The sequence below is a fragment of the Triticum aestivum genome, chromosome 5A, assembly GCF_018294505.1.
Source record: "Triticum aestivum cultivar Chinese Spring chromosome 5A, IWGSC CS RefSeq v2.1, whole genome shotgun sequence".
NCBI classification, from domain to species: Eukaryota; Viridiplantae; Streptophyta; class Magnoliopsida; order Poales; family Poaceae; genus Triticum; species Triticum aestivum.
This window is the reverse complement of record NC_057806.1, coordinates 596,827,390-596,849,550: the sequence shown is the minus strand read 5'-3', so window position 1 is coordinate 596,849,550 and position 22,161 is coordinate 596,827,390. Positions and strand designations below refer to the sequence as shown.

Below are 22,161 nucleotides of genomic sequence, written 5' to 3'. Positions count from 1 at the left end.
TATGGAGATACCATAGTTCGAGAAATTCTGAAACATAATAGATAATCCAAATACCTGTAAAGCAAACAAAGAGTAAACAAGGTATTAATCATTACTCAAGTTTATTTTACAATGTACGTGCACACACGTCAAGACCAACACATCCATATAATTTAGCATGCTAATGGCTTTCAAACTTCAAGCAGAAGGTATCCCGGCTACTTCGTGAGTTGACCGTATAATATAATCAACCTGTGTATGAGTGAAATCAGTCTGTCTATTTGTTCCGGTGAGATGCCCATTCGCCTACCCATCTCAATCGTGTTTTCCAAAATAAAGGCACCATCTTGATCACAATGAAATTTACTTCTACTTGGTCATGTTAGTCATATGTTGTTGGACGTAGTCAGTAATCAGTTGAGCCTGAAAAGCAGTCGCTAACCAATCAAGCACTGTAAGGGCTGATGGGCCTTTCTTCTATCATAAGACTAACTTTCTTCTATGAAGCTGATAGGCGTTTCAATTTTTATGGTGTACTCTTGAAGATCTGATAGCTAGATATGTTCTCAAGAAATAAGATGAAGCTAAGATGCTACTACATGACTAATTATACCCACCACCAAAGTAACAATAGTAAGAATCAAGCTGCTACTAAGAGTTTAATTGCAAACGTACGACAATTTGTGTTTGGGTCACTCTTATTTGTGAGCCTTTTTTCCTGGTAAATTTTTGACGTCTGTTGCTCCAGTCCAAGGTGACATCCTCCCATGACAAACTTAGGTTTGCTGTGTGGCTAAGTCGTCAGAGATGTCTTGTCCGACGACCGGCAGCCACACATGAGGGCGTTCTTGGGGATCAGGAACTTGTCATCCTCTCATGATCACGAGGTATGCCAGTTCATAGTAGTATTGCCAGAACCAAGATTCTAAGTAATTTTTAAAAAATGGAACACAACTCAATCTTGTCGACAGTCCAGAGTTTTTAGAAGAAAGCACAATATCCTTACCTAAACAATGTACCGCAAAATGCCATCTCTCAAGGTGTAGATCTACCTGCTTTCCGGCAACCATTTTCCTCCTTTCACACTGCACCAAAATTTAAGACTCGCTCATATTCAGATCACATAAAATAAAGCCGGTGGGAATAGCTGGGAGTGGGAGGTGTTGGGGAACGTTGCAGAAAACAAAAATTTTCCTACTCGTTTCACCAAGATCATCTAGGAGTTCATCTAGCAACGAGTGATTAGATGCATCTACATACCTTTGTAGATCGCGAGCGGAAGCGTTCAAAAGAACGGTGATGATGTAGTCGTACTCGACGTGATCCAAATCACCGATGACCAGCGCCGAACGGACGGCACCTCCGCGTTCAACACACGTACGGAACAGCCACGTCTCCTCCTTCTTGATCCAGCAAGGGAGGGAGGAGAGGTTGAGGGAGATGGCACCAGCAGCAGCACGACGGCGTGGTGTTGATGGAGCTGCAGTACTCCGGCAGAGCTTCGCTAAGCACTATGGAGGTTGAGGAGGTGTTGGGGAGGGAGAAGGAGGCAACCAAAGGCCGAGGCGTTCAGGTATGAAGTCCCTCCTCTCCCCCACTATATATAGGGGTGCCAAGGGGGGGTGGCCGGCCCTAGGAGATCCAATCTCCTAGGGGGTGCGGCGGCCTAAGGGGGGTTTTCCTCCCCCCAAAGGCACCTAGGAGGTGCCTTACCCTCCTAGGACTCTTCCCCTTCTAAACCCTAGGCGCATGGGCCTATGTGGGGCTGGTGCCCTTGGCCCATTAGGCCAAGGCGCACCCCCTTACAGCCCATGTGGCCCCCCCGGGACAGGTGGACCCACCCGGTGGACCCCCGGGACCCTTCCGGTGGTCCCGGTACAATACCGATAACCCCGAAACTTGTCCCGATGCCCGAAACAAGACTTCCCATATATAAATCTTTACCTCCGGACCATTCCGGAACTCCTCGTGACGTCCGGGATCTCATCCGGGACTTCGAACAACATTCGGGTTACTGCATATACATATCCCTACAACCCTAGCGTAACTGAACCTTAAGTGTGTAGACCCTACGGGTTCGAGAGACAAGCAGACATGACCGAGACGACTCTCCGGTCAATAACCAACAGCGGGATCTGGATACCCATGTTGGCTCCCACATGCTCCACGATGATCTCATCGGATGAACCACGATGTCGAGGATTCAATCAACCCCGTACGCTATTCCCTTTGTCTATCGATATGTTACTTGCCCGAGATTCGATCGTCGGTATCCCAATACCTCGTTCAATCTCGTTACCGGCAAGTCACTTTACTCGTACCGTAACGCATGATCCCGTGACCAGACACTTGGTCACTCTGAGCTCATTATGATGATGCATTACCGAGTGGGCCCAGTGATACCTCTCCGTCATACGGAGTGACAAATCCCAGTCTTGATCCATGTCACCCAACAGACACTTTCGGAGATACCCGTAGTCTACCTTTATAGTCACCCAGTTACGTTGTGACGTTTGGCATACCCAAAGCACTCCTACGGTATCCGGGAGTTACACGATCTCATGGTCTAAGGAAAAGATACTTTGACATTGCAAAACTCTAGCAAACGAACTATACGATCTTGTGCTATGTTTAGGAGTGGGTCTCGTCCATCACATCATTCTCCCAATGATGTGATCTCGTTATCAATGACATCCAGTGTCCATAGTCAGGAAACCATGACTATCTGTTGATCAACGAGCTAGTCAACTAGAGGCTCACTAGGGACATGTTGGTGTGTGTTATTCACACATGCATTACGATTTCCGGATAACACAATTATAGCATGAATAAAGACAATTATCATGAACAAGGAAATATAATAATAATGCTTTTATTATTGCCTCTAGGGCATATTTCCAACAGTCTCCCACTTGCACTAGAGTCAATAATCTAGTTACATTGTGATGAATCGAACACCCATGGAATTCTGGTGTTGATCATGTTTTGCTCTAGGGAGAGGTTTAGTCAACGGATCTGCTACATTCAGGTCCGTATGTACTTTACAAATCTCTATGTCTCCATCTTGAACATTTTCACGAATGGAGTTGAAGCGACGCTTGATGTGCCTTGTCTTCTTGTGAAACCTGGGCTCCTTGGCAAGTGCAATAGCTCCAGAGTTGTCACAGAAGAGCTTGATCGGCCCCGACGCATTGGGTATGACTCCTAGGTCGGTGATGAACTCCTTCACCCATATTGCTTCATGTGCTGCCTCCGAGGCTGCCATGTACTCCGCTTCACATGTAGATCCCGCCACGACGCTTTGCTTGCAACTGCACCAGCTCACTACCCCACCATTCAAAATATACACGTATCCGGTTTGTGACTTAGAGTCATCCAGATCTGTGTCGAAGCTAGCGTCGACGTAACCCTTTACGACTAGCTCTTCGTCACCTCCATAAACGAGAAACATTTCCTTAGTCCTTTTCAGGTACTTCAGGATATTCTTGACCGCTGTCCAGTGTTCCTTGCCGGGATTACTTTGGTACCTTCCTACCAAACTTACGGCAAGGTTTACATCAGGTCTGGTACACAGCATGGTATACATAATAGAACCTATGGCTGAGGCATAGGGGATGACGCTCATCTCTTCTATATCTTCTGCCGTGGTCGGACATTGAGCTGAGCTCAATTTCATACCTTGCAACACAGGAAAGAACCCCTTCTTGGATTGATCCATATTGAACTTCTTCAATATCTTATCAAGGTATGTGCTTTGTGAAAGACCTATGAGGCGTCTTGATCTATCTCTATAGATTTTGATGCCTAATATATAAGCAGCTTCTCCAAGGTCCTTCATTGAAAAACTTTTATTCAAGTAGGCCTTGATGCTGTCCAAGAGTTCTATATCATTTCCCATCAAAAGTATGTCATCTACATATAATATGAGAAATGCTACAGAGCTCCCACTCACTTTCTTGTAAACGCAGGCTTCTCCATAAGTCTGTGTAAACCCAAACGCTTTGATCATCTCATCAAAGCGAATGTTCCAACTCCGAGATGCTTGCACCAGCCCATAAATCGAGCGTTGGAGCTTGCACACTTTGTCAGCATTCTTAGGATCGACAAAACCTTTCGGCTGCATCATATACAATTCTTCCTTAAGGAAACCATTAAGGAATGCCGTTTTGACGTCCATTTGCCATATTTCGTAATCATAGAATGCGGCAATTGCTAACATGATTCGGACGGACTTCAGCTTCGCTACCGGTGAGAAAGTCTCATCGTAGTCAACCCCTTGAACTTGTCGATAACCATTAGCGACAAGCCGAGCTTTATAGATGGTCACATTACCATCTGCGTCTGTCTTCCTCTTAAAGATCCATTTATTTTCTATGGCTCGCCGCTCAACGGGCAAGTCAGTCAAAGTCCATACTTTGTTTTCATACATGGATCCTATCTCGGATTTCATGGCTTCTAGCCATTTGTCGGAATCCGGGCCCGCCATCGCTTCTTCATAGTTCGAAGGTTCACCGTTGTCTAACAGCATGATTTCCAAGACAGGGTTGCCGTACCACTCTGGTGCGGAACGTGTCCTTGTGGACCTTCGAATTTCAGTAGGGGCTTGATCAGAAGTATCTTGATCATTAACTTCCTCTCTAGTCGGTGCAGGCACCTCAGGAACATTTTCTTGAGTTGCGCCATTTTCCGGTTCAAGAGGTAATACTTCATCAAGCTCTACTTTCCTCCCACTTACTTCTTTCGAGAGAAACTCTTTCTCCAGAAAGGACCCATTCTTGGCAACAAAGATCTTGCCTTCGGATCTGAGGTAGAAGGTGTACCCAATAGTTTCTTTTGGGTACCCTATGAAGACGCATTTTTCCGATTTGGGTTCGAGCTTTTCAGGTTGAAGTTTCTTGACATAAGCATCGCATCCCCAAACTTTTAGAAACGACAGCTTAGGTTTCTTCCCAAACCATAATTCATACGGTGTCGTCTCACGGATTTCGACGGAGCCCTATTTAAAGTGAATGCGGCAGTCTCTAAAGCATAGCCCCAAAAAGAAAGCGGTAAATCGGTAAGAGACATCATAGATCGCACCATATCTAACAGAGTGCGATTACGACGTTCGGACACACCATTACGCTGAGGTGTTCCAGGCGGCGTGAGTTGTGAAACTATTCCACATTTTCTTAAGTGTGCCCCAAACTCGTGACTCAAGTATTCTTCTCCACGATCTGATCGTAGAAACTTGATTTTCCTGTCACGTTGATTTTCAACCTCACTCTGAAATTCCTTGAACTTTTCAAAGGTTTCAGACTTGTGTTTCATTAAGTAGATATACCCATACCTACTTAAATCATCAGTGAGGGTGAGAACATAACGATAGCCACCGCGAGCCTCAATACTCATCGGACCGCACACATCAGTATGTATGATTTCCAATAAGTCGGTTGCTCGCTCCATTGTTCCTGAGAACGGAGTCTTGGTCATTTTACCCATAAGGCATGGTTCGCACGTGTCAAATGATTCATAATCAAGAGACTCTAAAAGTCCATCAGCATGGAGCTTCTTCATGCGTTTAACACCTATGTGACCAAGGCGGCAGTGCCACAAGTATGTGGGACTATCATTATCAACCTTACTTCTTTTGGTACTCACATTATGAATATGTGTAGCATCACGTTCGAGATTCATAAGGAATAAACCATTCACCATAGGAGCATGACCATAAAACATATCTCTCATAAAAATGGAACAACCATTATTCTCAGATTTAAAAGAGTAGTCATCTCGAATTAAACGAGATCCCGATACAATGTTCATGCTCAAAGCTGGCACTAAATAACAATTATCAAGGTTTAAAACTAATCCCGAAGGGAGATGCAGAGGTAGCGTGCCGACGGCGATCACATTGACCTTGGAACCATTCCCGACGCGCATCGTCACCTCGTCCTTTGCCAGTTTCCGCTTATTCCGCAGCCCCTGCTTTGAGTTACAAATGTGAGCAACTGCACCGGTATCAAATACCCAGGAGCTACTACGGGCACTAGTAAGGTACACATCAATTACATGTATATCACATATACCTTTTGTTTTTGCCGGCCTTCTTATCTGCTAAGTACTTAGGGCAGTTCCGCTTCCAGTGACCGCTTCCCTTGCAATAAAAGCACTCAGTCTCGGGCTTGGGTCCATTCTTTGGCTTCTTCCCAGCAGCTTGCTTGCCGGGCGCGGCAACCTCCTTGCCGTCCTTCTTGAAGTTCTTTTTACCCTTGCCTTTCTTGAACTTAGTGGTTTTATTGACCATCAACACTTGATGTTCCTTTCTGACTTCTACCTCTGCTGATTTCAGCATAGCAAATACTTCAGGAATGGTCTTTTCCATCCCCTGCATATTGAAGTTCATCACAAAGCTCTTGTAGCTTGGTGGAAGCGACTGGAGGATTCTGTCAATGACCGCATCATCCGGGAGATTAACTCCCAGCCGAGTCAAGCGGTTATGCAACCCAGACATAGTGAGTATGTGCTTACTGACAGAACTGTTTTCCTCCATCTTACAGCTAAAGAATTTGTCGGAGACTTCATATCTCTCGACCCGGGCATGAGCTTGGAAAACCATTTTCAGCTCTTCGAACATCTCATATGCTCCATGTCTCTCAAAACGCTTTTGGAGCCCCGGCTCTAGGCTGTAAAGCATGCCGCACTGAACGAGGGAGTAGTCATCGAAACGTGCCTGCCAAGCGTTCATAACATCTTGTTCTGCAGGGAGAACGGGTGCGTCACCAAGCGGTGCTTGTAGGACATAATCTTTCTTGGCAGCTATGAGGATGATCCTCAGGTTCCGGACCCAGTCCGTATAGTTGCTGCCATCGTCTTTCAGCTTAGTTTTCTCTAGGAACGCGTTGAAGTTGAGGACTACGTTGGCCATTTGATCTACAAGACATATTGCAAAGATTTTAGACTAAGTTCATGATAATTAAGTTCAACTAATCAAATTATTAGTGAACTCCCACTTAGATTAGACATCCCTCTGGTCATCTAAGTATTACATGATCCGAGTTAAACTAGACCGTGTCCGATCATCACGTGAGACGGACTAGTCAACATCAGTGAACATCTTCATGTTGATCGTATCTTCTATACGACTCATGCTCGACCTTTCGGTCTTCTGTGTTCCGAGGCCATGTCTGTACATGCTAGGCTCGTCAAGTCAACCTAAGTGTTTGCATGTGTAAATCTGTCTTACACCCGTTGTATGTGAACGTCTGAATAAAACACCCGATCATCACGTGGTGTTTTGAAACAGCGAACTGTCGCAACGGTGCACAGTTAGGGGGAACACTTCTTGAAATTATTGTGAGGGATCATCTTATTTACTACCGTCCTTCTAAGTAAACAAGATGCAAAACATGATAAACATCACATGAAATCAAATAATAAACGTGACATGATATGGCCAATATCACATAGCTCCTTTGATCTCCATCTTGGGGCTCCATGATCATCTTGTCACTGGCTTGACACCATGATCTCCATCATCATGATCTCCATCATCGTGTCTCCATGAAGTTGCTCGCCAACTATTACTTCTACTACTATGGCTAACGTGTTTAGCAATAAAGTAAAGTAATTTACATGGCGTTTCTTGATGACACGCAGGTCATATAAAAGAATAAAGACAACTCCTATGGCTCCTGCCGGTTGTCATACTCATCGACATGCAAGTCGTGAATCCTATTACAATAGCATGAACATCTCATACATCACATATAGATCATTCATCATTCATCACAACTTTGGCCATATCATATCACAAACCACTTGCTGCAAAAACAAGTTAGACGTCCTCTAATTGTTGTTGCAAGTTTTACGTGGCTGAATTAGGGTACTAGCAAGAACGTTTTCTTACCTACGTTAAAGCCACAACGTGATTTGTCAACTTCTATTTACCCTTCATAAGGACCCTGTTCATCGATTCCGCTCCAACTAAAGTAGGAGAGACAGACACCCGCCAGCCACCTTATGCAACTAGTGCATGTTAGTCGGTGGAACCGGTCTCACGTAAGCGTACGTGTAAGGTTGGTCCGGGCCGCTTCATCCCACAATACCGCTGAAGCAAGAAAGGACTAGTAACGGCAAGAAAGTTGACAAATCTACGCCCACAACAAATTGTGTTCTACTCGCGCAAGAAGAACTACGCATAGACCTAGCTCATGATGCCACTGTTGGGGAACGTTGCAGAAAACAAAAATTTTCCTACTCGTTTCACCAAGATCATCTAGGAGTTCATCTAGCAACGAGTGATTAGATGCATCTACATACCTTTGTAGATCGCAAGCGGAAGCGTTCAAAAGAACGGTGATGATGTAGTCGTACTCGACGTGATCCAAATCACCGATGACCAGCGCCGAACGGACGGCACCTCCGCGTTCAACACACGTACGGAACAGCCACGTCTCCTCCTTCTTGATCCAGCAAGGGAGGGAGGAGAGGTTGAGGGAGATGGCACCAGCAGCAGCACGACGGCGTGGTGTTGATGGAGCTGCAGTACTCCGGCAGAGCTTCGCTAAGCACTATGGAGGTTGAGGAGGTGTTGGGGAGGGAGAAGGAGGCAACCAAAGGCCGAGGCGTTCAGGTATGAAGTCCCTCCTCTCCCCCACAATATATAGGGGTGCCAAGGGGGGGGGTGGCCGGCCCTAGGAGATCCAATCTCCTAGGGGGTGCGGCGGCCTAAGGGGGGTTTTCCTCCCCCCAAAGGCACCTAGGAGGTGCCTTACCCTCCTAGGACTCTTCCCCTTCTAAACCCTAGGCGCATGGGCCTATGTGGGGCTGGTGCCCTTGGCCCATTAGGCCAAGGCGCACCCCCTTACAGCCCATGTGGCCCCCCGGGACAGGTGGACCCACCCGGTGGACCCCCGGGACCCTTCCGGTGGTCCCGGTACAATACCGATAACCCCGAAACTTGTCCCGATGCCCGAAACAAGACTTCCCATATATAAATCTTTACCTCCGGACCATTCCGGAACTCCTCGTGACGTCCGGGATCTCATCCGGGACTCCGAACAACATTCGGGTTACTGCATATACATATCCCTACAACCCTAGCGTAACTGAACCTTAAGTGTGTAGACCCTACGGGTTCGAGAGACAAGCAGACATGACCGAGACGACTCTCCGGTCAATAACCAACAGCGGGATCTGGATACCCATGTTGGCTCCCACATGCTCCACGATGATCTCATCGGATGAACCACGATTTCGAGGATTCAATCAACCCCGTACGCTATTCCCTTTGTCTATCGATATGTTACTTGCCCGAGATTCGATCGTCGGTATCCCAATACCTCGTTCAATCTCGTTACCGGCAAGTCACTTTACTCGTACCGTAACGCATGATCCCGTGACCAGACACTTGGTCACTCTGAGCTCATTATGATGATGCATTACCGAGTGGGCCCAGTGATACCTCTCCGTCATACGGAGTGACAAATCCCAGTCTTGATCCATGTCACCCAACAGACACTTTCGGAGATACCCGTAGTCTACCTTTATAGTCACCCAGTTACGTTGTGACGTTTGGCATACCCAAAGCACTCCTACGGTATCCGGGAGTTACACGATCTCATGGTCTAAGGAAAAGATACTTTGACATTGCAAAACTCTAGCAAACGAACTATACGATCTTGTGCTATGTTTAGGATTGGGTCTCGTCCATCACATCATTCTCCCAATGATGTGATCTCGTTATCAATGACATCCAGTGTCCATAGTCAGGAAACCATGACTATCTGTTGATCAACGAGCTAGTCAACTAGAGGCTCACTAGGGACATGTTGGTGTCTGTTATTCACACATGCATTACGATTTCCGGATAACACAATTATAGCATGAATAAAGACAATTATCATGAACAAGGAAATATAATAATAATGCTTTTATTATTGCCTCTAGGGCATATTTCCAACAGGAGGTGGGAGGGAGGATGAAAAAAATGGTGTTGGTGGGACGAAATTTAACCGGTGAGCGGAGACTACCAACTAAGACATTAGGAGTACAGATGACCGGATGATGGCTACCTCACCTTCGCCATGGCGCCCCCTCTGCTTCACAACGTACTTTCCCATGAACTGCCAAGGATGAGTCCCCTGCCAACCACCCTGCTCTCCGCCCTGATCCCCCCTCGTGTTCATGTCCATCCACCACGGCCATCAAGGGGGTCGAGGCGTGCGCCACCCATAACGCCCCCAGCCAAGAAGGTAGATCTAATATCTCTTGAGCCATTGTCATAGTGTCTGTTATTAAGTCTTGAAGCAACCAACCAGTACATTTACCCTTATGTCATAACCAAGAAAATGTACGACTTGATGAAAAATGCATGAACCACTCGCTCATGCAATTTGCTGTAAATCAATCTCTAATGAAATGCAATTTGCCATATTTTCTGAAGTAGGGAAATAATTTCACGCATACAACAGACCAATCCCAACCCCGTCCCTCTCACTCTCGGCCCTCACCCTTATCACAAAATCCACTAACTATTGTTCTAAATAAGCCAGTGATTGACGCCACCGTGGCAACACAGCAGCAAGGGACAAGGGCGGCAACAACCTTCCTATCTTAATGCTAGTCACCCAAGGCTCTACGATCCCTTACCATCAAAATCCTTCATTGCACAATCTCGAAGAAAGTAGCTTATTGGAAACAAAGAGGAAAAGTTAGAGCTTCCATCCAGAGGAATGAGAGCACAAAATATTTCCATGGCTCTGCCTCTCAAAGGTTTAGGAAAAATAAAACTCAAACCCTCATTCCAAATGGAGTCGAGTTCTCTAACCACACCAAAAAAATAACCCAACACACTGACTTTTACAAGGATACACTATTAAGTCATAGTACACCTATAGGGTTTCGTTTGGAGGGGATTTATAGTCTAGGGTAAAATTCACAGGCCAGACGCACTAATGAAATTGAGGTGGGTAATTAATAGGGTGTTTCCTATTTAGCGTGGCAGGCACCAGTTATAGCCACAGAAGCATCATCTTATACATGTATGTAACACAGCCTAGCTAGTCAAACAAAGAGATTGTAGCTTACTCAACAGATAATTCCTTCAAGACAGGAAGAGGATAGAAGCTTAACTCCAGTTGTTTATGAGAAATATAATATGCTCTTAGATATGCAACTTTAGAATATTTAGAAGACCTGCAGTTTATTAATTATCACTACATCACAACCATTGCAAATGGTGGCATGCCACTTGAAGTTCTCTGAAAATTCGCATGATTACTTGGCTCTCTTGTGACTTGGCAAGATTACAAAGCTTTGTGTGAAAATTTCAGGACATCATTGAATGAGAGAGGGCATGTCTTACATATTAGTAACTTCTGTGTTGAAATTGTGAGTTATCATGCAAGTACCTGAAGCAGGATATCCGCAATTGTAAACATCATGACATATTTAAACCTCTCGACCTTCCGTTTGCATGTCTGCATAGGCACTAAGGACCAAGTCATACTTGTTTCAATTGAAGGGACAACTTTAAAACATTTCTTCTCTACCTTGGTGAACATCATGACATCTTTAAACCAAAGAAAATGCATGATAATGTAGAGAACTGAACATGGACAGTTGGAAAAAAGAACCTCACTAATTCAGATTGACTACAATCAGTCCAAAAGTCAGATTTCAGACCAAGGCAAACCAGGAGAAGTGATACTACCATATTAGGTAATTGACCACATACGACACTATACATCAATGAATCGGGATCATCACAGCATGTAATAACAAAAAACTAATGGCATGGCCTCCCTTATAAATCACACCAAGATGAAAAATAGTTACAAGCAGGGTCTAATAGTTTATTGGAGAGAGGAAAGGTAGCAGTTCCATTTATCCTTAGAAGACGATCAATTAGAAATTATGCACAAACAAATCACTTATTATACTATTTGACTCTGACTTCTATAACATGTATGAATCTGCTTTAAAATCTTTTCTAAATTGGCCCGACTTACACCAGAATGAGCTACACAAATGATGTGATGAATGTGCTATTAGTGATACCTGGCAGGAGGCAATCATTAGTCGAAAGATGGGAAAGTGTCACATGTATACTAACAGATATTGTGTACATTTCCTTGTTTGAATATTCCTGCTCCACTCTAAATATGTTTGAATGAATTATGCGGCAAGCTACTAAAGGAAAACAATACTTATCTCTTTGGGCTTACTCTCCTTGAGCCATTGATTTCTCATTTTGTCAAAAAAAAATCTTGATCTAATCCCACTTCCCTAAGCACATATAACAATTCTGGTCTATTTTTACTCTAGCCCATTTATGCAATCCACCAAAGATGTTGAATAGAACCTTTAGTCTGCCAATCCATGAATGATGTGTGTAGAAAGGGTGGTGCACTGGTTTTGTGAAAAAAAACTTCCGGTCACAATTTACTAAAATCTGAATGAGTAAATCAAATCATGTACCACAGATTCTTTAGTTTTTCAAACTTCCTATACAAAATTAGATCGATGGATATCATAATTCAGTATACTTCTTAAGTAATCAATCACCTGAGGATAGAGCCTCTCCAACCGGTAGTAGTAAGACTCTTTGTTGATGGACACTATTCTACAACATTCTTCATCTTCTTAGTAAAAGCCTTCAGGGCATCGATCCAGTTGTAGCCGACGCCATCACTGAGCTGCATTCCTTCTGCCTACACAAGATACAATGTGAAGGGGAACATTGCAGTTGCAGAAAGCATTAGTTCAGAACGCAGCCGATGTGCAGGCGACCGAGGGCCCCTACTCCATGGCATTGACCACCGCTCCTTGGCCACGACCACCGCGTCAGACCGCTCCGGCTGGGTTCTGCTTTATGTTCAACGTCGTCCTCCAACAGTGGGCGCACACACGCAGGCCATGAAGGATGGGAGGCGACGGCGACGACTTGAGCAGGAGGATGGAGACAATACGAGCAGTAGGACGGAAACAGCCATATGGAGGCGATCAGAACATTTGCACACAAAAAAGTGAAGGGCCAGAAAGTGTGCAAAACTGGGTGAAAAGCAATGAAAACAAATAGAGTAGTAATGTAAAGGGAAGGGCGCAATTGGCGACAGCCAGGAAGCAGGGACCGTGTGGTGCATAGTCGTGGTCGGGCTGGAGCGCGGGTCCTCGTCCTCCTCTGCGTCACCATCGTCTTCTCGCCTACTATTTGAAATCGGAAAAAACGCAAATCAATCACACACAAATCGACAAACCAGGATAGAAAAAGAATATTTGAACAGGGTCGTCTTTCAGCATACATAATGGTGCTTACTTGTGCTTGGACTCAACCTGCATACATGAGTGAGTGCAGCGCTCAACAACCAAGGAGAAGGACAGGAACAACATCTGGAGAGAGCTATCTTCTACATAAACAGCCATATGGAGGCGGTCAAAACGTTTGCACACACAAAAGCAATGAAACTAAATATTAGTTCTTTGAAGGAGAGGGAGAGGGAGGAGCTACCCAAGCAAAGGGAAGGGTAGGCAGGAAGCAGGGGCCTTTGTGCAGTGCGTCGTAGTGGTCGTGCTCGAGCTCGGGGCCTCGTCATCTTTGGCGGCGGCGTCATCCTTGCCTGCTATTTGGAATCGTAAAAAACGCAAATCGATCGCACACAAATAAACGGGGTGAATCGAAAGAGGAAAGGCGAGAGGCGGATCGAACCTTGGGAGTCAACGCCGGCGGTGGCTGTAGGGAGCTGGATACCGAGGCTGGTCGGGCGAGAACAAATCCGGCGCCCGCGTCCTTGGAGGTCGAGGAAACGGAGGCGCACCGACGTTCGTCGCCGCCGCGCTCGTCCCGACCGGCGGCTGCAGCAGGGTGCGCCATCCCGTTCCCTGATTCGACGACCTGTTGGACTCGTCGCTGGCGAATCCTGCGGTGCGAATCCCGTGCCGCATCTCCAGCCCAGTCCCCACAGGCACGAGCTAGGGTTACGGACGCGAGGAGGGAAATTTCGTGGGTTTGACGCGTCCGCGAGGGAGAGAAGGAGAGGGGAGGAGGAGATCCGACGGTGGGGTAGACGGTGGAGGATGGGAGGTCGCCAGTGGGCTGAGGGAGGGGCGCGCATAGGCGGCATGGGCGGCCGGGATGGATCCGGACGCGGTCTGGGCGTACTGGTGGATCTGGCATGCGATCCGGCGGCGGCGGAGTCAGATCTGTGTGAACGAGGGATCGATCCCAGTTGTTTTCGATAGGATGACGAAAATAAACCGGAATGCGATGACGAAAAAAAACCGGCGGTGGGAGTATGACGAAAAAAACCAGCGAAAATTGACTAGACGACTATTCACCAAGTCGTCCATTAGGAGTAGAGATGTCTGAGTTGGTAGAATTGAGTCCACGCTTTATTTTCGTCCGGTTTATTTTTGTCTCACATCCCATCATCGTATCTCCTTACGTTGATTTTTTTTACCGTCACAATAAAAACTTACCTAATATTTTCAAAGTTTCCTAACTAGACAAATTATAAACGGGCAGGAACTAACAGCACGTTACCAATCAATAAAATTTAAATTCATGACAATCAATTTCAAATCCTAATTTTCAAACTTACCTAACTAGGCACGTCACAAACAGGCAGGTATTGATATCACGTTACCAAACAATAAAGCCTTATTTTCATGAAAATCAATTCAAAATCCTAACTTTCCTAACGCATCGATTGATACCTTTCCTAATCTCTATTCTTAGTACATCGTTCGTTCGTACCCAACGTACCATCGATCGAAGGCATCCCCGCTACCAATTTTTTTACCGCTTCTTTGACGCTCGTCGGTTCGTCCCTGCCCGCACACCCATACATGGGCCAAGCCCTGCAAAAGAATGAGATCCAACCCACGTCTCTGTGTCAACAAAAGCACGACATGCTAGGGTTAGCAACCACCAGCCACACCCGCCACTCGATCGGCTCCTCCGCGGGCACCATCATGCTCTCGCGCACGGCACTGGCCGTTGTCCTCAATGCCCTCTCACACCGCCAATGCACCACTGGCCCACATCGCTTTTGCTGCCTCTCCTTAGGCTGGTCATAATGGGAAGTATCATATACTAGTATCATGCATATGATACTAGTGTATGATACTACATCCATAGTACATAGTATCATAGGTGGTCTTATTTATTGTCATGCACGACACATAGTAGTATCACATTTATTATATTATGGTATCTACCTATGTTACTATAACCATCTCTCTTCTTTAATTGCTTGCCACATAAGCATGTTTGCGAGTCCTAAGTGCATGATACTAACATGTTACCCCCACTATGACCAGCCTTATCGACACCTCCTCGCCGGTCTTCCTCATCCTCCGTCCTCCGTCGTCGCGCAGCACATCATTGCCATGGACTCAAACTTCTGATGCTACGGGGAAGCTGGATCGAGTCCCACCCCGAGGGTTCGACCTTCTCAACATGAGGCTGCGGTGAGTTGTAGAACTCCCCGGCGACAAGCCCAACATCGTTGTACTTTGCCCGCACAAGCACCATTGGGTCAACATCGATGCCAGCGGCTGCGGCCATGCTATAGGAAATTCCATGTCATGATGCATATAAATTGGATCCGTAGGTGGATTAGGATAATAGGGTTCAGACGATGATTTTTTCTATGCTTCCCCTATGTTGGGTTCGGTTTTGCATTATTCAGTTTTGCTAATCTGTGTTTCTGCAATGTACCTTGCATTTTTTAGTATACTGATTTCAAAAATTAAATCATTTTCTATTGATCAGATTCATTAAGCTCCAACCGAGCAAGAAGTTTCAGTCCACCTATACTCATGGCCTCCCCTTCTGGTTTGGTAACTCACGTGCCCATTTTGTCTTGAAGATAGCATAAACTAATCTTTTATCAGGCCACAAATGCCATGCCCTAGCACTGCCAAAATCCTTTTTTCATGTGTGAACCATATACACGAAAGTGCATGATACATGCCGAAATCTGGAGCTCACTTTTAGAATAGCTGACTTTTTTCACCCAACAAGTGAACTTAGGAAAGCTGTTTTTTTTCTTTTGTTATGAATTTTTTCAGTCTTTTGGGTTAACAACTGGATTTTCTTTCCCCTTTAGGTTGCATAAGTGCAACTGCAACTGTATGCGTTCACTAACGACAACACTCATAGATAAAAATACACGTCTATTACATGTTGATGTTGCCCGCTCTTGTTATATATTTATTTTGCAGTGGGCGCTCTGTTCAATCATGGTCCATGCTATGTTTAATGCATATGTCGGATCCAAATCAATATGAGATTATTGCAGCTTGTCTAACCACATTCGGACTCCAAATTTCAAGTTTTTGTCTTGCTGTCAGGTGGAGCCGGGCCTTGGCAATCTAAACAAGCTTTATGCAACTGACACTCTTGTTGATCCCTTATCACTCTTTTAAGCCGTTTTGAGTGCAAGGTTGAGATAGTTGGGGCCTATAACTGTGTTTTGGTGAGCTTCTGTCAAGTGCTTTGATAGAGGAAATGATGATATAAAGAATAAGGAGAAAGACATGCTGACAGCACATCCGGTTCCAATTATCATCACACTGTGTACTAATATATGCTCTCAATGATAACGTGCCAACTTGCGTTGACGACACACATAGCATGTTCTTATGTAGTATAATTATACACTATAAAATTATTTTATGCTTACCTTTTCTGGAATTTCAGAGTTGAAAGGACATGAAGTTTCGATGCGAGGGGAGTTAATTTTTGGTGCCTTTGTTTCATAAAAAATGTTGGTAGCATTTAGAACTATGTTTAGTTGGTGCAATAGGAAGTAATCACTGGTTAAAATATACAAGGAGTCTCTCTATTGGAAGGGAAAAAAATGTTACACACCATTTATTTTTCTGCTCGCTTATGCATGAAATGTATCATTTGGCCTTAATTTAATGTATTGCACTTTTCTTCGTTGCTCTCTGTTCTTCAATAAGTTAGAATCATATAGAACCTGATATTTCTTGGTGATGTCTTTAGAACCATGAATGTCATTTTGCAATGAAGGCTTGTAACCACTCGGAAATGTTTGCCCTGATGTATCAAGTTGTCATGGGGGTGATCTAGAGGTGAAAGCTAGCAAGCCATCTCCGGATATTTTCCTTACTGCTATAAGGAGGTTTGAGGTATTAGAATTATTGTTTTAGAGGTCCTTTTCTTACTAGCAAGCTTAATGCGGAACACTTAGATTTCAGTACTTGTTTTTTTAACCGTGTGTGACGCCCGGATATTTAAGCTACAGTAATACCCTGCTAATGATGCCACGTCACCATGATCACTGTTGCTAATCTCGCGTTAGTTCAGAACCGATCCAAATTCAAATTTAAATAACGCCAAATTATTAATTTTTCAAACAGTAAAACAAAATGTTCGCTGGGTTGCAAACATTCGCTAATAATTTGTCATGAAAGAATCAACATTTGTCAGGATAATAAAATGCCCCTAAGCTATTTTTAACTGACCCATAAAGCTTTTAACTGAACCATCTCAATTTGAGTAAATATCTAAACTATTAAAAAAATAATTGAAACTTATTGTACAAACTCTAAATATTGCCTAATATTGATGTGCTAAATTGCACTTTTAACTATACTCATTTTTGCTCAAATTAACATAAAATGGTAACTAAATATGAAAACAGAAAAAGAAAAGGATAAAAGAGAAATAAAACTAAACTAATTTACTGGGCTTTGTGGCCGTAGCCGAAAGAGCCTAGCCCACCTCCCGTCATCCCATTCCCCTCGCTACAGGAACAGGAGGGGGGCCGTGGCAGCCATCGGCCGACTCCCCCTCACCTACATAGCCTCGGCGCCCTCCCGGAACCCTAGTCCCCTTCTTCCTCGCGCCCCCATCTTCTCCCACGCACCACTTCTTCCTCCCTGCGACATCCAAGAACAGCCACCGCCGCGCCATCATCGTTCCCGTGGCCACCGGCATCCCCTCGCTGCATCGCCATGTCCAGGAGGCCGCGCCATCCTCTTCTTCGTCAACTACGGGCATGGGTTCGAGCTTCCTCGTGCCACAACGTCGCCATCTAGCCATCTTCTTCAACCTCGGGACGCCGGCTTCCATCACCGATTCGCCATCCCCGGCGCTTCCCCGAGCCCGGTGATAACCCACAAGTATAGGGGATCGCAACAGTTTTCGAGGGTAGAGTATTCAGCCCAAATTTATTGATTCGACACAAGGGGAGCCAAAGAATATTCTCAAGTATTAGCAGTTGAGTTGCCAATTCAACCACACCTAGATAACTTAGTATCTGCAGCAAAGTATTTAGTAGCAAAGTAATATGGAAGTAACGGTAACGATAGCAAAAGTAATATTTTTAGGTTTTGTAGTGATTGTAACAGTAGCAACGGAAAAGTAAATAAGTGAAGAACAATATGTGAAAAGCTCGTAGGCATTGGATCGGTGATGGAGAATTATGTCGGATATGGTTCATCATGTAACAGTCATAACATAGGGTGACACAGAACTAGCTCCAATTCATCAATGTAATGTAGGCATGTATTCCGAATATAGTCATACGTGCTTATGGAAAAGAACTTGCATGACATCTTTTGTCCTACCCTCTCGTGGCAGCGGGGTCCTAATGGAAACTAAGGGATATTAAGGCCTCCTTTTAATAGAGTAACGGAACAAAGCATTAAAACATAGTGAATACATGAACTCCTCAAACTACGGTCATCACCGGGAGTGGTCCTGATATTGTCACTTCGGGGTTGCCGGATCATAACACATAGTAGGTGACTATAGACTTGCAAGATAGGATCAAGAACTCACATATATTCATGAAAACATAATAGGTTCAGATCTGAAATCATGGCACTCGGGCCCTAGTGACAAGCATTAAGCATAGCAAAGTCATAGCAACATCAATCTCAGAACATAGTGGATACTAGGGATCAAACCCTAACAAAACTAACTCGATTACATGATAGATCTCATCCAACCCATCACCGTCCAGCAAGCCTACGATGAAATTACTCACGCACGGCGGTGAGCATCATGAAATTGGTAATGGAGGATGGTTGATGATGATGACGGCGACGAATTCCCCTCTCCGGAGCCCCGAACGGACTCCAGGTCAGCCCCCCCGAGAGGTTTTAGGGCTTGGCGGCGGATCCGTATCGTAAAACGCGATGAATCCTTCTCCTTGATTTTTTTCTCCCCGAAAGTGAATATATGGAGTTGGAGTTGAGGTCGGTGGAGTGTCAGGGGGCCCACGAGGTAGGGGGCGCGCCCCCCACCCTCATGGACAGGGTGTGGGCCCCCTAATGTGGATTCTTCTTCCAGTATTTTTAATATTTTCCAAAAATATGTTCCGTGGAGTTTCAGGTCATTCCGAGAACTTTTGTTTCCGCACATAAATAACACCATGGAAAGTCTGCTGAAAACAGCGTCAGTCTGGGTTAGTTCCATTCAAATCATGCAAGTTAGAGTCCAAAACAAGGGCAAAAGTGTTTGAAAAAGTAGATACTACAGAGACATATCAACTCCACCAAGCTTAAACCTTTGCTTGTCCTCAAGCAATTCAGTTGATAAACTGAAAGTGATAAAGAAAAACTTTTACAAACTCTGTTTGCTCTTGTTGTTGTAAATATGTAAAGCCAGCATTCAAGTTTTCTGCAAAGATTATGACTAACCACATTCGCAATAACTCTTAGGTCTCATGTTTACTCATGTCAATGGCATAATCAACTAGCGAGCAATAATAATAAATCTCGGATGACAACACTTTCTCAAAACAATCATGATATGATATAACCGGATGGTATCTTGCTAGCCCTTTCTAAGACCGCAAAATATAAATGCAGAGCACCTTTAAAGATCAAGGACTGACTAGACATTGTAATTCATAGTAAAAGATATCCAGTCATACCCAATATAAATTAATAGTAATGAATGCAAATGACTGCATCGCTCTCCAGCTAGTGCTCTTTAATAAGAGGGTGATGACTCAACAAAAAAGTAAATAGATAGGCCCTTCGCAGAGGGAAGCAGGGATTTGTAGAGGTGCCAGAGCTCGATTTTGAAATAGAGATAAATAATATTTTGAGCGACATACTTTCATTGACAACATAACAACCAAGAGATGGCGATATCTTCCATGCTACACACATTATAGGCGGTTCCCAAACAGAATGGTAAATTTTATACTCCCCCTCCACCAACAAGCATCAATCCATGGCTTGCTCGAAACAACAAGTGCCTCCAACCAGCAACAGTCCCAGGGGGAGTTTTGTTTGCAATTATTTTGATTTAGTTTGCATAAAGCATGGGACTGGTCATCCCGGTGACCAGCCATTTTCTCATGAGTGAGGAGCGGAGTCCACTCCTCTTGAGAATAACCCGCCTAACATGGAAGATAAGGACAACCCTAGTTGATACATGAGCTATTCGAGCATACAAAACATAATTTCATTTGAAGGTTTAGAGTTTGGCACATACAAATTTACTTGGAACGGCAGGTAGATACCGCATATAGGAAGGTATGGTGGACTCATATGGAATAACTTTGGGGTTTAAGAGATTGGATGCACAAGCAGTATTCCCAATGCATCCAGTGCATCTCCAATTGTTCTTAGAACAACATCACAAACAAAATGGTACCCAAACTCATTGGGACCAAAGATTTAGAGAACCAACAATACATAGGACAAACTCCACATAAATATGTGCACATAGATATGAAAAATAATTTCATGCACATCTCATCCAATTTGAGACTTGGTGGAGTTTCCCTATATATTGGGTCAAAGAAAGAAAGCATGCCAAAGGAACTACATGAAGTTAATATGCATGCTCAAGACTTTCAAGAACTGATACCAAAATACAAGGAAATACAGAGTGAAAAGGATACCAAATGGAGAAATGATCACTTGGAAGATACCATTAAAAGATACATCAAGGAATGAGATATCCATAGGAACACACAAAATGATACCAAACTCCCAAAAGAGAGGATGGTTCCAAACAAACCAACCTCTCTACAAAGTTTCATGATGGCACAAGTACCAAAAAGAAACGGCTTGCCGTTCACCAACACACACTTAAAATGGATCACAAGATTAGTGTTTTATAGAAAATAGGATAGCTCCCCCACGATTTGTGCATTATAGAGAATTTGCATTTGAATACAAAAAGCACAAGATGGGATCACCACTTTCACTATATCTATACAAACACTAGACAATCTCAAGGAAATAACAAGATCCACAAGTGGTATGGAATACAATGGGAGTTGGCACAATCCTAGGCAAGAGATAAGGCAAATAAAAGCAAAGGCCAATGTAAAGATGATCAATAATTTCTACCACACATAAGTGAGTACAAATTGTCAAAAGACAAGAAGTATTTCGAAATAATTCCGTTGGTAGATAGCAAGGATATCCAACATCATCTTCACACCAAACACAAGCAAATTGCAACTTGTAGAGCTAACATGCCACCTAGGAACAAGACAATTTTTAATATCAATTCTAGGTGACAATATCTCAATTGTACACATTTTCTAGGTTTGTAATATGCACATAGCATATTACTCCCCCATAATGTGATACCAATAAAAACTTAACAAGAGGCAATAAGAGGATCCAACAAGAGATAATTAATGGACTATTTAGAATTTGAATTTCTCATGAGAAGACATACCACATAGTGACTAGATAAGCTTGCAATATCAATAGTAGGTGGTATTCCTCATGTCCACACATTTGTGGGACCATGAGGTGCACAAAGCACATCACTCACCCAAAATGGGATGTTCCATTAATCTCTCACACGAGCCAATTAAGATATAAACAAGATGCAAAAGGCTCAACGCATGACACACACGTACATGATGTGCAAACCAACACACACATACTTGATTGCTCAAGATAATCAAGTTGGAAGCACAGCATATACAAACACATGCAAGGAACGAAACCAAACATGCAAAGGGGCAAGTAACTATCAATGTAAACACTTTAAGCACGAGTTAACACAAGGAGGAACATTGGATATAAGATAGAAACTTGATAATCTGAATGACTTGGCTTGAGACAATATGAATGATGAAAATACCCTTAATTCTTCATAATGTAACCAAGTCCTCAATGCCCTCCCTAGACACCTATTGATCAAGTTCGAGCTAGTTGGTCCCCAACCAAGTTGGGTCCTAA

General features: G+C 44.1%; 1 long non-coding RNA gene across 1 annotated transcript in view; it reads right to left on the bottom strand.

The window, feature by feature from the left end:
- LOC123107877 (uncharacterized) overlaps positions 1-1,034 on the bottom strand; it is a 2,592-nt gene extending 1,558 nt beyond the window's left edge. The window contains exons 1-2 of the long non-coding RNA XR_006451782.1: positions 986-1,034; positions 12-54 (exon numbers count right to left, since the gene is read on the bottom strand). This is a non-coding gene — a long non-coding RNA (uncharacterized lncRNA). The remainder of the gene's footprint in view (positions 1-11; positions 55-985) is intronic.
- Between the last annotated feature and the right edge of the window lie 21,127 nt (positions 1,035-22,161).